Genomic DNA, 13,023 nt, shown 5'->3' on the forward strand with positions numbered 1-13,023 from the left:
GCCTATAATGAAAAAGAATAGAAAAAGAAATATGTATATGTATATATATATATAAAAACTTAACCACTATGCTGCACACCAGAAATTAACATAACACTGTAAACTGACTATGCTTCAATTTTTAAATATTAATTAGAAAAATAAAACAGTAAAAAAAACTCCTGTTATATATGAAATACCATAAACATTTTACTAAAGGTGATTTTTAAAAAGTAATTTGAATATTTCCTGGTTTTTATTTTAAATTAAGCTTCTTCCAATTTTTATTATGGAAGTAATATATAATAATTTATAATTAGAAATTAAACATAGAAAGACAAGAATATAAGCCATGTTCCACTATCCAAAGGAAATGAAACTTATAATTCCATTGCATTTTATGCATTTTGACTTCCTATCTCTCAAAAATGTTTTAAATTAATTTTAATCAATTATTGCCCCCCAAAATACAGAAAGACATAGAATATCAAAAACTTCCCAGTTTTCCCCCACAATAGCATTTCCTAGAGTTAATCACTAAATAGTGGCTATCCTCCTAGACATTTCTATGCATACATAAACTTATGTTTTCAATCTTTTTGAATGCATAGGTTTTTTGGGGGGTTGTTTTATAAAATGTTACACTTCTTTTTTTCCCCAACATGTCTTTGTTGAGGTCTGTTTTATAAATCACATAATCCACTAATCTCAAGTGTACAATTCAATTATTTTTAATAGTTACTTTACTATTTTATATGTGCAGTTGTCACCATATATGCATTGTAGAACAGCCTCATCACTCAGGAAGATCCCTCACACACATTTACTGTCAATCCCTTTTCCCCTGAGCCCCCCCTACGCCAGGCAAATACCAATCTACTTTCTGTTTAGAACTTTGTCTTTTCTGGATATTTCATATAAATGGAATCAGACAACATGTGGTCTCTTGTGTCTACTTTATTTCACTTAGCAGAATATATTTCTTTTCAGAGAGTGAAGAAAAATGTTTATGGATGCTTGATGAGTTTTATTTGAAGATGATCTCTCACAAGCGAAAAATACAAAGAAGTTTCATGTACTGCCAATGTTAGGGCAAGGACTAACAGCAATTCTCAGCCATTGAGAACCCATGCAAGATAGCTAAGTTTTTTGACACTCCACTCTCCCCTCTAGTGGCCGGGATGAAAAAAGGTTATTGTGTTTGTCGCTTGTTGGAACATATCCCAGATTCTTCAAATGCTCCCAAATGAGGGGCATGACATTCGGGGATTTCAGGTGAGCCATATTTCCTTCTGGTTTACTAGAGGGCTTTTATAAAGCATATTTCCTGGGAGGCATAATTTATCATTCCTTGCAGTTTTCCCACCATCAGATCTACCAGCCTCCCCATGTGGAGGGACTTAGTATGGTATTAAGAGCTCAAAGTGTGGTTTCCAATTGCCCAAGTTCAAATCTCAGCCCTGCTGCTTCCTACTTACAGGGCCTGCGGCAAGCCACCCACTTAGTGGCCGAGTTTCTTTCTCTTCTGTACGATGAAGATGATAATAATACCTGCTTCATGGGGCTGTTGTGAGGACTGAATGAATTAAGATGCATGGAATGCCTTAGAACAGTCCTGACATAGTAGGAGTTGAATAAATCTTACATAGCCTCAGTTCCACTTTTTCTGCCTTCATTCCTGCTACATACAATAAATGTCCAAGCTAGCTTTCCCTGGGCTCTGCTGTTATCCCCACCCTTCTTCCCAACGATTTTGCTGTGTTAATTTTCTCATCTTTCTCCTTCTGTGATTTCCTCCTCTTTACCAGATTATCCCACTTCTTTCTGCCTCCATTACCACCTCTCCAGTTCGTGACAAACACCATTGCTGCAGTCCTCTGATCAGTCACCTTACTCTACCCCTAGAGTGTGCTGTCACTCAGCAACCCAAGTATCTAAAAATTATTCACCAGAATTTCTTTCTTTTGCTCAAAACTAATGTTTCATGGGAATGAGTAATTTGCATGTTGTATCTGATGGATACTGAAAGACCTTCTAGTTACAATTAGCTCCCTCATAGCCAACTACTGATGCTTGACTTCCCTGCTTTTCCAGGTCCAGCACCATAACCATGGACTTCTCAGTTTTGAAGACAGTCCTGACCAAGGCGGGCAAAATATCTAGAGCTCATTTTCACCCACAGATGGTGTCTGGGATTAATTCTACTGTTATTAGCCCTACATGTCTGCCAATTCCACACTTCCTGGGTGAGCTCTGGGCCCCTACTACTACCCTCTAAGCTGTACCCTTCCCAATAACCTGCTATGTTGGCTTAGGGTGTGTGTGTCTAAAATTTGTTGCAGTGTCGGCTTTAGACACCAGGATACTCTGCCAGAAGTAGAATCTTCCCTGGCAATGGATTCGGGTACTTGTAAGATGCCTAGGTTTTGTCATTTTTCTTTCCTAGGGATAAGACCGGGCTTTCACCTCCCTGCCCCCATAGCTTATCTGCCGTCCTGCTGGAAGCTAATGGACCACCCAACACTGCCCTTCAGCTCACCATGCATCACATCTCCCCACTAGGAGACTCCCGCTGGCATGCCCTGCCTGCTGGACTAGAACTCCTTGGATATTGGGGGGGGGGGCTTGGGGATGCTTATGCCCCTTCAGTTCTGACATATGCAACTGACCAAGTTCCCTGTAGCACGTTTTGTTTATTTTGCCCAAAAGCAGGGAATAAGTCCACCCCTCTCTTAGCCCTGTCAGTCCCAAAGCACTCCCACATGAGAAACTGACCAGGATGGGCCCAATCCCTCCAGTTCTTGCCACAGTGGGGCTGCAAGTTACTCAGGCTAAATCAGGAAAGTAGTACAAGAATTCAACCGGCAGCCCACACACCAAATGTCTACATATGTAGAGATGATCAATCACGTAGACAAACTGTGTAGTAAAATCTGTTCCATCCTCCAACCTTGAGAAATATACCTTCAGAGTAATAAAACTGAAATATATGTAAAGCTATGTTTCTTAATATGACTAAAAATTGGCAAAATAGTGAAGATGAATGATTTTAATTATTATTGCACATCTGGGTGTTCTATTTGATGAGTGTAAAATAAAAGTGATCATAACTAATAAATTTTTATGTTTATTTCTCTGGTCTTCATTTCAGCAAATTTCTAATTGTGATGTTGTAATCCAGACATTTACAATGATGGGCCTTGACACTCACTGCTTCAAACTATTCCGGGGAATGGGATATCTCCTTTGCTCTGGCTTCATGTCTAATACCCCTGGCCTTTCTCTGCCCTGTTTATGGTCTGGTCCCTAGGGGAGGAGTGAGGTATTTCAATGGAGATTTTGGGAGAAGAAGCTGAACATCTTCAAGTTCTTCCTCCTTCTTTTGTCTTGAGTTTTGCCTGATCTCTGGGTGCACAGTCACCTCTACTTTTTCACGTGGTTGTCCAGCACCATCTACGAGGTGGCAGGTAAGTTTAATTTAGGGGTGAAATATTAAGTAATCCCCTTGGCTAACATACCTAATCTACATCCTTCAACTGCCTTTAATGGCAATAAAGGTGACATTTTTCTCTCTTGCTGCTTTCCTCTTTCATTTTTTTCTCAATAGGTTCCACATGTGGGCAGGAAATAGGGATATCATTCATTGGGCCCTATAAATTCTGACATGCGTGGTGGATGAGGTTCACATGGGCATACAGCCTGGGCAGTATGCTTCTTTCATAGATTTGCCCAAATGTGGGCATAACTTTTAACTAATTCCTCACAACACTGATTAAGCCATAGTTTTACTGGAAGCTCAGGGAAGGAGTACAACACAAAAAATACTTTACAACTACAGCTCAATCCCAGATCCGCCCTGGGCTCTCCGGCCGAGTTAGCTCCCAGCCTGGCTCCTGCACCAGATCTCCGACAGCTTACCCTGTCACCCAAAGACCTGCTTGACCACTCTAACCTCTCACTTTGGCCTCAGAATACAGACACAACACCTCCCCAGCCCCTGCTGAGTCCCAGAGGGGAGAGGAAGACTTTCTCTCCTCTAAAAGACACAGGCCACCTCTCAAGTCCTCAGCTTCTTTCTGTGTCTGAACCAACTTTTCCCCAAGTTGAGTGATAGTGGGAACATGGTTTGTCGGAGAAAAATTCATCCCCATATATAAGTGTGAATTCTGTCCCTATGATTCTTACAGTACAGTTCAAAAGTACATTTTCCAGACACAAATGTACTTACTTACAGAATAGAACAGACTCACAGACACAGGAAACAAATTAATAGTTACCAAAGGGGAAAGAGGGAAGGATAAATTAGGAGTTTAGGATTAGCAGATACATACTACTATACACAAAATAGATAAATAACAAGGACCTACTGTATAGCACAGGGGACTATATTCAATATCTTATAATAACCTATAATGGAAAAGAATCTGAAAAAGAGTGTATAACTGAATCACTTTGCTGTACACATGAAACTAACACAATATTATAGATCAACTATATTTGAAGTTTAAAATAAGAAAAAAAGGTTAAAAAAAAGTACATTTTCCAAAGTTTGGGTTCCATAGTGTTAAATAATATCATGAGTGGTAAACCAGCTGATTACACAATTCACAGTGAACTGGATCCAGCCTAGGCTAGTTCTTTTCATAGCCTTTCCTTCTACCTGAAGAGATTAGGCCTGTAAAATCTCTTCTGCTCTTTTCTCTCTTAATTCTCCATCTCCAAAGAGCTACTCCAAAATAATGCAGGATTCCTTGGAAGTATGGGAGAGTCTGGTTGCCTAACATTCTGAGAAACTTGAGCAGACAATTAGTGAATCATGGCCTAGCAATTATGGCCTTTGTGGAGATACTGTCATAGCTGATCAGATATCCTTCACCAGATATCCCTAACCCCATTATTTGTCAGGTGTGTTGGTAGGTCCTAAGAAAGGCAGATAATGAGACTGAGTTTATTTAAATAGGAGGTTTATTGGGGAATGAAGCCTATGAAAGACAAAGGGAAAGGATACAGGATTGAGCAGAGACAGCCTTCAGGCCAGGATGCAGCTCTGACACTTGGAAAAGGAAACAGAAGAGGAAGCAGGAGAGAGAGCCTCAGGCCAACACAAATTTGATAAAGTCTCAGTCAACCTGTCTAGAGCAGACTGCCTGTTAGAGGAGTCCAGCCTTGGGCAGAAATGATCAGACCTGGCAGCCCTGCCGGGATCAGTGGTTGGCTGGGGCTGTCCAGAAGGAGCGTGGCCTAAGCCTGAAAGCCAAGGTGGACAGTTCCTTGTAGCTGAACAGCATGCTCCTCCTTGCAAAGAGATCCAAATGTGGAACCTCCTTGGCTTCCACAGTAGGGAACTTTCTATTTGTCAGCTGACTCTCCATAAGTTAGAGGACCAAGTGAACCCTCAAAAATGGTTTGCTCATCACTTTAGCAAGATGCATTTCCTAACTATTCCCTTTCTCTTTTACTTCTTTCCATCACTAAAGCCAGCACTCCATTCCACGGCAATATTTCTTGCTAGGACTATTACAGTAATCGCCCCTGGTCTTCCCATAACCCACTCTTGTGCCTTCCAGACTGTTCTTTCCACCGCAGTCAGAGTCCTCTTTTCAAATACAATTCTAATTAAAAAACCTGAGCAGCTTAGCCTTACTCTTAAAAGACACAGTTAAATTCTTAACACCACTTTAAAGGTCCCGAGGGCCACTCCCAACTACATCTTCAGCCTAGTCTCACATTCTTCATTTGCTCTGCTTTAGTACAGTGGCCTTCTTTCTATTCCTAGAAAATGTGCCTTGCTTCTTTCTTTCCCAGGGCTTTGCATAGGCAAGTTCCTCTGCCTGGGATGCTTCTCACATTCTTTCCATCTCTGAGAAATACAGCACGATGCAGTTGGTGTTTGTTTATTTTTAACCTATTCAACATACTCTAAATTTCTTTTTAAAATTAAGCAAAATGTAAGTCAGAGGGGACGATGTTTATAAAAATAAAATTAAACATCCAGGGAGAGTATAAATAGACACATAAAATATTGAAGGACAATATTACCACACAGGTCACACGTAGAAAAAGTTGAATATGATGATTGTTTTTAAAGAAATAATTTACTAATTTTTTAAAATTATTTTTCAGATTATTATAAAGGATAAATTTGCAGCCAGTTATTTCTGTGGAACCATGAAAAATTTATGTACTGCTCTGTGAAAAAAGCAAAATACAAGTTGATAAATATAGGACTTCCATTTCTAGCAGTACAGACAGCTGGATAACTGGAAAACCTTCTTGCTATATAATATCTACAAATTTTGGATAAAATATAATAAATGTTCCTTTCAATACATAGTGGAGAAATATCTCTAAGGGAAAGAGAGAGAGAAAGACAGAAGATAGGGAGAGAACATACTAATAATTGATAAAATTAGGTGAGGTATATACATGTGTTCCTTGAACTATTTTTTAACTTTTCTATGTGCTTGAAATTTCAAATTAAAGTAAAACAATAACAAAAAATAACAAGATAGAACCAAAATTCTGAACACCGTATCAGGTGAGACAAGAAAGAGGATGAGAGATGATCAAAATTACAGCATTTCGGGGGAGGGTATATCTCAAGTGGTAAAGCACATGCTTAGCATGCATGATGTCCTGGGTTCAATCCCTAGTATCTCCTCTAAAAAATAGATACATAAATAAACCTAGTTTCCTCCCCTCCACCAAAAAAAAAAAAATTACAGCATGTCAAGGTTGTTGTATTCTATAGGAGGAAAGAGACAACTGCTTTCTATAGATGTAAATAGAGAATAAAGAAGCTGCACATATTTTTAATTTCTTCTAAGTATGACTTTGGGATTTTTACTGTGTTGTTAATCCCAAAGACATTAGACAGTTTCATTTAAATATTTCTAAAAGTAGTGAAAGATATGCACAAGGTATCTCAGCATTGCTTTTAGTAGCTTCACAAATTGGTGAAACAACTAAGTTTAGAACTGGTATGTGAATTATGATAGATATACTCAGGGTAATGCTATGCCTCCATGTTTATTGACTTAAAAAGATTTCATGCTTACAACTGAGCAACATTGGTCACAGAATACATGAATAAGCTCTTTTACATAAAACTGTTTTTATAGATCTATGAGTATGAAATTGGTTGTCTCAGTAGTAAGTATCTGGATGACATCACTTTGTGCTTTACAATTTTCTGTATTTGAATTTGTTAAAATGGGCATTAAAAAATAAAAACAGTAAAGCTGTTCTTAAAGGTAAGTGACAAAATAAATTCCAAGTACTTTCTGCTCTTTCATTTCCACCTGGGAGCTCTCCCATTTCCACCTGGGCGCTCTCCCTCAGCAAAGATGTTTGAAATCATTGTACCTAGAGATGAAGAGAAAGCCAGCAGAGACTTGAGTACAGCTGCACTTTCTCTCTTGCAGGCGGCTGAGTCTGCAGTCTGTGATAGGACTCCAGTACGCACAAAAAGTGTACTGTCTATACCAAACACAGGGGCTCCTAGTCTGGCTAGTGCCAAGAGGTGACCAGAACAAGGAACAGGTGGATGGTGTCAGTGTCCCACCTAAGCACCACCTGCTGTGGTTCCCAGAGCATGCTGAGCTGAGGCACCGGGTGGCAGCACTCATCCCTTACTGCGGTGCAGGCCCAGCCCAGGCCAAAGTCAAGTTAGTTAACAGCACTGGGATATAGCCACTGTAATGGTGCTATTAACAGTTGACACCGTTGTATTTTTAACTTTGTGTCCTATATCTCCTCAGCCACTTACTTATCTTAACATCATATGTGTCATCGTATCTCTCTGGTGGGGGCAGGCTTTGCAGTTACAGTGCGGCACTTGCACCTTACTCTCCCCCAAATGTCTACAGTGAGAGCAAACACACTGGGAATACAGATGCTTTTGCTCTGAGCTACAATCATGGCTTTTCGGATATTACTTACCAAGCAGTGTTTCTGGTTAGGAATCACAGCTGGAAAACTGATTTCAGTTCATTACACTTCATTCTGTTGCCCCTAAATTTTGCACACTATATTCTTGTATATTATTTCAAATAAAATGAAAAAAATTATTTTTTAAAAAATGTATTGCATTCTTCTTGTCTGAAAGTTAGGAATATATGGCCTATTCCTGTCTGGCTATGAGATCCACACAGAGAAAGGGGTCATTATTTCCCTGGTCAAGTAAAAAAAGGGTCCCTTAAAGGCCCAGCTGCCACTAGGGATTAGAAAAGCAGCTGTGATCAAATAAGTACCCAAAGGCTATGGAACTCAGTATCAAGGAATTCTTCTCAATTCCAGGATTCGAGATGACCCCTCCCTTCACATTCTTTCAATATTCCACCTAATTCATCCACCAGAATACTTTTTAGATCCTTCTCAGCAATTCATTCCCATCTTTTCTAAACCTTGCACTAAGGCACTGCTTCCATCAGGGATTTAACAAAGTATGTAGGTGCACATACTAATTATGAGGTGTGGGTGCCTCCTGGGCCCAAGGATGACTAAGGTTTGTAGGTGGTGTGGAACTCACAGGCAAGGAAATGCACCTCAGAGTCCAAGAAGCACTTAATATTGAAATGTGTATCCTGACCTAAGTCCCTTAGTTGAGCCTCCTGCTGTATAGCTATGAACACTTGTCCAACTCTGAAGGTCTGCAAAATCCATTTTCAAAGTAATCTAGATTTGTAAATGTTAAACTCCTGGTGGGAGTGCAGGGTTGGCACTCTCAAGCACATCTAGTGGGAGTATTTTTTGTGCCCCTCCCTCCAAATGCATATGTTGAAGCCCTAATCCCCCAGTGTGATTGTATTTGGGGATAGGCCCTTTAGGGTGATAAGTAAGGTTAGATGAGGTCATAAGGGTGGGGCCCTAATCCGATAAGGCTGTTGTCCTTACAAGAAGAGGAAGAGACACCAAAACTCCCTCTCTCCACATGTGCACAAAGGAAAGACCACGTTAAGACACAGGGAGCAGGCAGTTCTCTATGAGCCAGGAAGAGCTCACATCAGAAGACAAATTTGCTGGCACCCTGATTGTGGACCTCAAACCTCCAGAATGGTCTACTGCTTAAGCCAGCCAGTCTGTGGTGTTTTATTATGGTAGACTGAGCAGACTAATACAGGTACCAAAACTTTAAAAAACGCGTACCCTTTTATGCAATTATACTTTTAGGAATGATCTCCAATGAAATCATCATGAATATACATAAAAATGTAAGTTCAAGGATAGTCTTTGAAGTTCTATTTATAATGTGAAAAAAATAGAAACAAATATCCAGGACCATGTGACTGAATAAATAAGTAAATGGTGAAACTCGTTCTTTTAATATGCTATGAGAGGATATTTAACATGGGAAAAGAAACATAAACATATTATTTGGTGAAAAAACAAAGTTATACAATAGTGTATATAATATAAGCCAATTACTAGGGAAAATATTGTTATGCATAGAAAGAAGTGGAGATGGATTTACTTATACATATATTTATTTTTACACCAAAATATTAAGAGTAATAAGGTCAGGATGATGGATTGATCAGCAATTTTTAGTTTCTCCTTTTTGTCTATATATATATGGGTTTTCAAAAACATCACAGTGAATAGGTATTAATAATTTTTGGAATAAGAAAGAAGCCTACAAAGTTTGTTGCATTCTTACAAATCTGAGCTTGATAGACTGAAACATTCAGTTGAAAAAATAGGCTTACATTTAGATTCAAAAACCATAATTTTTCAGAAGGGAAACAAACTGCTTGGATTGCAATCCTTGAGTTTCCAGTGACAATAAACTCACCTAGAGCCAACAACACAATATGGCTGCTAAAAATACTAATATAATCTTAGGTTGCACAACAGAAGTACAGTCTACCATACTTTGTTACTCTCAAGAGTGCCACATTTAGAGAGCGGGAAATGGTGTCCATAGGAAAACAACTGATACGGTGTAGGAGCACATGGAGATTCACTGAGGATGCTTGCTGGGCTCAAAATAGAGAACAGGAAGGATAGACAGACTTGGCAACTGGGAAATAGAGGGCTGGCATATAGAAGATGGAATCTTTTTTTTTTTTTTTCTGTTATGCCCTTAAGAGAAGAGCTAGAGTGAGTAATTATTGGTTATAGGGAGGCAGCTTTCATATTAAATACAAGAAAGAAGTTTCCAGCAATCATTAGTCTATAGCAACAGGGTGGGTGGGAAGCGGTTGAGTAAGGGTTGAGATAAAGGAGATTTAGAAGGTTGTATATCCAGGTGGGAAATCAGACCAGGTAACCCATCAGGCATCTTCTACATCTAGGAGTCCAGGTTATTTTTGGAGCGTGCCTCTGAACCTGCAGGACCAGTCTGCTCACAACGATGAAACCCATCTCAGAGAGTTCAGCAGTGGCCAGCCAGGCAGCCCAGGACCTGCAGCTTCAGGCTCTCGCCCACTCCTGACTGTCAGGCCTATTTCTGACATATTGGTTTCTTCTTTTTTCCTCTCCCAATAGAAATACCTTTACAAAAAAGATTTTTAAAGCAATATATATGCTCACTGTAAACAATTTAAATACTGCAGAAGTGTGTGACTACAAAAACCTTGCAGGTTCCCTTCTATGCTTCATTTCCGAATTCTTATATGTAAATGATACATTCTATCCATAGTGTAGAATAATATAATCCTTCACTCAATAATTATATTGGGTGTCTTTCAATGTCAGTACACATACTGGGTGTCTGAAAAGTTGGGATATCTAGGATAAATTTATTTATTTTTTATTGTGCTAAAATATACATAACAAAATTTACTATTTTAACTACTTTTAGGGGTACAAGTCACCAGCATTAAATATATTCACAATGTTGTACAACCCTGTCCATAAAGGTAAATTTATTTTAAAACAGTATGTTAGTTACAATTTCAAAAAATATGCTTGGGGGAGGGTATAGCTCAGTGGTAGAGCACATGCTTAGCATGAATGAGGTCCTGGGTTCAATTCCCAGCAACTCCATTTAAAAAATAAATAAATAAAATAAATAAATAAACCTAATTATGCACCCCCCCCAATATGCTCAATGCATTGCTTTCAACCTTTAGACACATTTTCAGGGACATTTAAAGCAATGGGACCTATGTCAGTCTGAACAAACTAAAATAAATATGTTATTTTCCCTGTGATCCCAAGCCTTGTCTACACTGTAGTGATAGAGGCAGGCAGAAGGTAGAAAGGAGTGAACAAGGGTTCTGTAGTCTTGGCTCAAACACTACTGAATATGTGGCGTTGGGCACATTATTTAACCTCTCTGTTATTCTATCATTGTTTGACTCTTCTTCGTACAACCCAGTGACCTCCAGAGAGCTGTACTCTTTTCTCCACTCCAGGAAATATAGTTTTACAAGTCATTTCAACAGAGACTGGCCTATGTGGTATGGTTTGAAAAATAACAGGAGAACCACCCACTCAAACCATCTTCTCTAACGGCCTGCCACGTTCTTCAAATTCCAACCTGACATTACTGCTTTGCAGAGCTGGCCTCATGGGTGTACGAGCTGTGCAGCTGCAGGGTCCTCACACTTAGAAGGGCCCTGTGCTTCGTTTGATGTTCTGCTCTTGCTGTCTTGAAACTCTTAATTATTTTTGAGCAAGGGGCTCTGCATTCTCATTTTGCACTGAATCCCACAAATTATGGAACAAGTCCTGCTCCTTTGGGTGAAAGCATTATCCTCAGAAGGGCCTTATTTTAAGAGCAAATAATTTTCCTTAAATGCATACCATATTAACACCAGTTAACACCCATTCTGTCTCATTAATTAATGTGTTGACTAATTAATTAAGATAGCAGAAATATGAAGGAAAAAAAGATAGCAGAGATCTGAAGGATTGAAGCATTGAACCTCCAACTTTTAATGTGGAGAAGAAGCCTGAAAAGGTCCAGAGCATGAATATTGCCTGCACAGGGTATCCTCAGGGCATCTGACAGGGTGGGTGGGAGGGGCAAACGAAGACACCAGACACCAGAGGACTTGATGTATTTTTGTTGAATGACAGTACAAATAAGTGAGTGAGTGAATGAATGAATGAATGAGAGGTGCTAAAGGGAAGAATAGAAGAGACATGTAACTCAAGTTTGGCTATACACACACACACACACACACACGTGTGTGTGTGTGTTCTATAAGGCACAGACTTACACATTTGGAGCACCATCCTAAAGGAAGAGACTAAATGACTGCTTCCTATCTGAGCTATTCTGCCTACGGCATGCACTTCAGATGAAACTCAGCCTGCTCTTCTGGTCATAGCAGACTCCATCCAGGACTGGAGCACAGGTTAAAGGCAGCGTCATAAGGCATGAGGTGGGCCAGCTGCCACTGAGGAGGTCTAGGTAGCATTCTGTCCCAGGATACTATGCCACAAAAAATGGTGACAAACTGACTCAAATAAAATATCTCTTTTGGGAATTATACAGGAAGATGAGTCGCTTTATACCAAAAAGAAGGTGAATCATTCTAGTTAAGATTGCTGCTGTGAATAAAAGTCCTGGTTCCTGTAGCTCCTGTCACTCAGTCTCCGAAAGTAGGAGCAGCTGGATGAGGAAATTTCCAGAGCTACTTTCCTTTCTTGTCACTCCAAGTCCCCACATGTCTCTGCAACACATTCTCTCATTGGAGGTGATGTATGCCTATGTATTCCTTTGATCTTAGACAAGCTAACTAATTTGGAGCACACTATTATTAAAACAAGAATCTTCTGTAGACCATGTGGGAGCAATCCAAATGTTCATCAGCTGGTGAAAGGATAGACTAAATGTTGTATATATGTAGAACAGAATATTATTCAGCTTTAAAAAGGAAAGAAACTTTGTCATATGCTATAACATGGATGAACCACGAGGACATTACACCAAGTGAGGTAAATCAGTCACAAAAAGGCAAATGCTGCATGATTCCACTTATATGAGGTATTTAAAGTAGTGAAATTCACCGAAACAGAAAGTAGAATGGCAGCTGTCAGGGGCTGGGGGGAAAGAGAAAATAGGAATGGATATAGTGGTTCAGTTTTGCA

General features: G+C 39.5%; 1 long non-coding RNA gene across 1 annotated transcript in view; it reads right to left on the minus strand.

Annotated features, from left to right (window-relative positions):
- Positions 1 to 3,093: 3,093 nt before the first annotated feature.
- LOC140685562 (uncharacterized) overlaps positions 3,094 to 13,023 on the minus strand; it is a 29,304-nt gene continuing 19,374 nt past the window's right edge. Inside the window, exon 2 of the long non-coding RNA XR_012058827.1 lies at positions 3,094 to 3,432. This is a non-coding gene — a long non-coding RNA (uncharacterized lncRNA). The remainder of the gene's footprint in view (positions 3,433 to 13,023) is intronic.

The sequence above is a fragment of the Vicugna pacos genome, chromosome 2, assembly GCF_048564905.1.
Source record: "Vicugna pacos chromosome 2, VicPac4, whole genome shotgun sequence".
NCBI lineage: Eukaryota > Metazoa > Chordata > Mammalia > Artiodactyla > Camelidae > Vicugna > Vicugna pacos.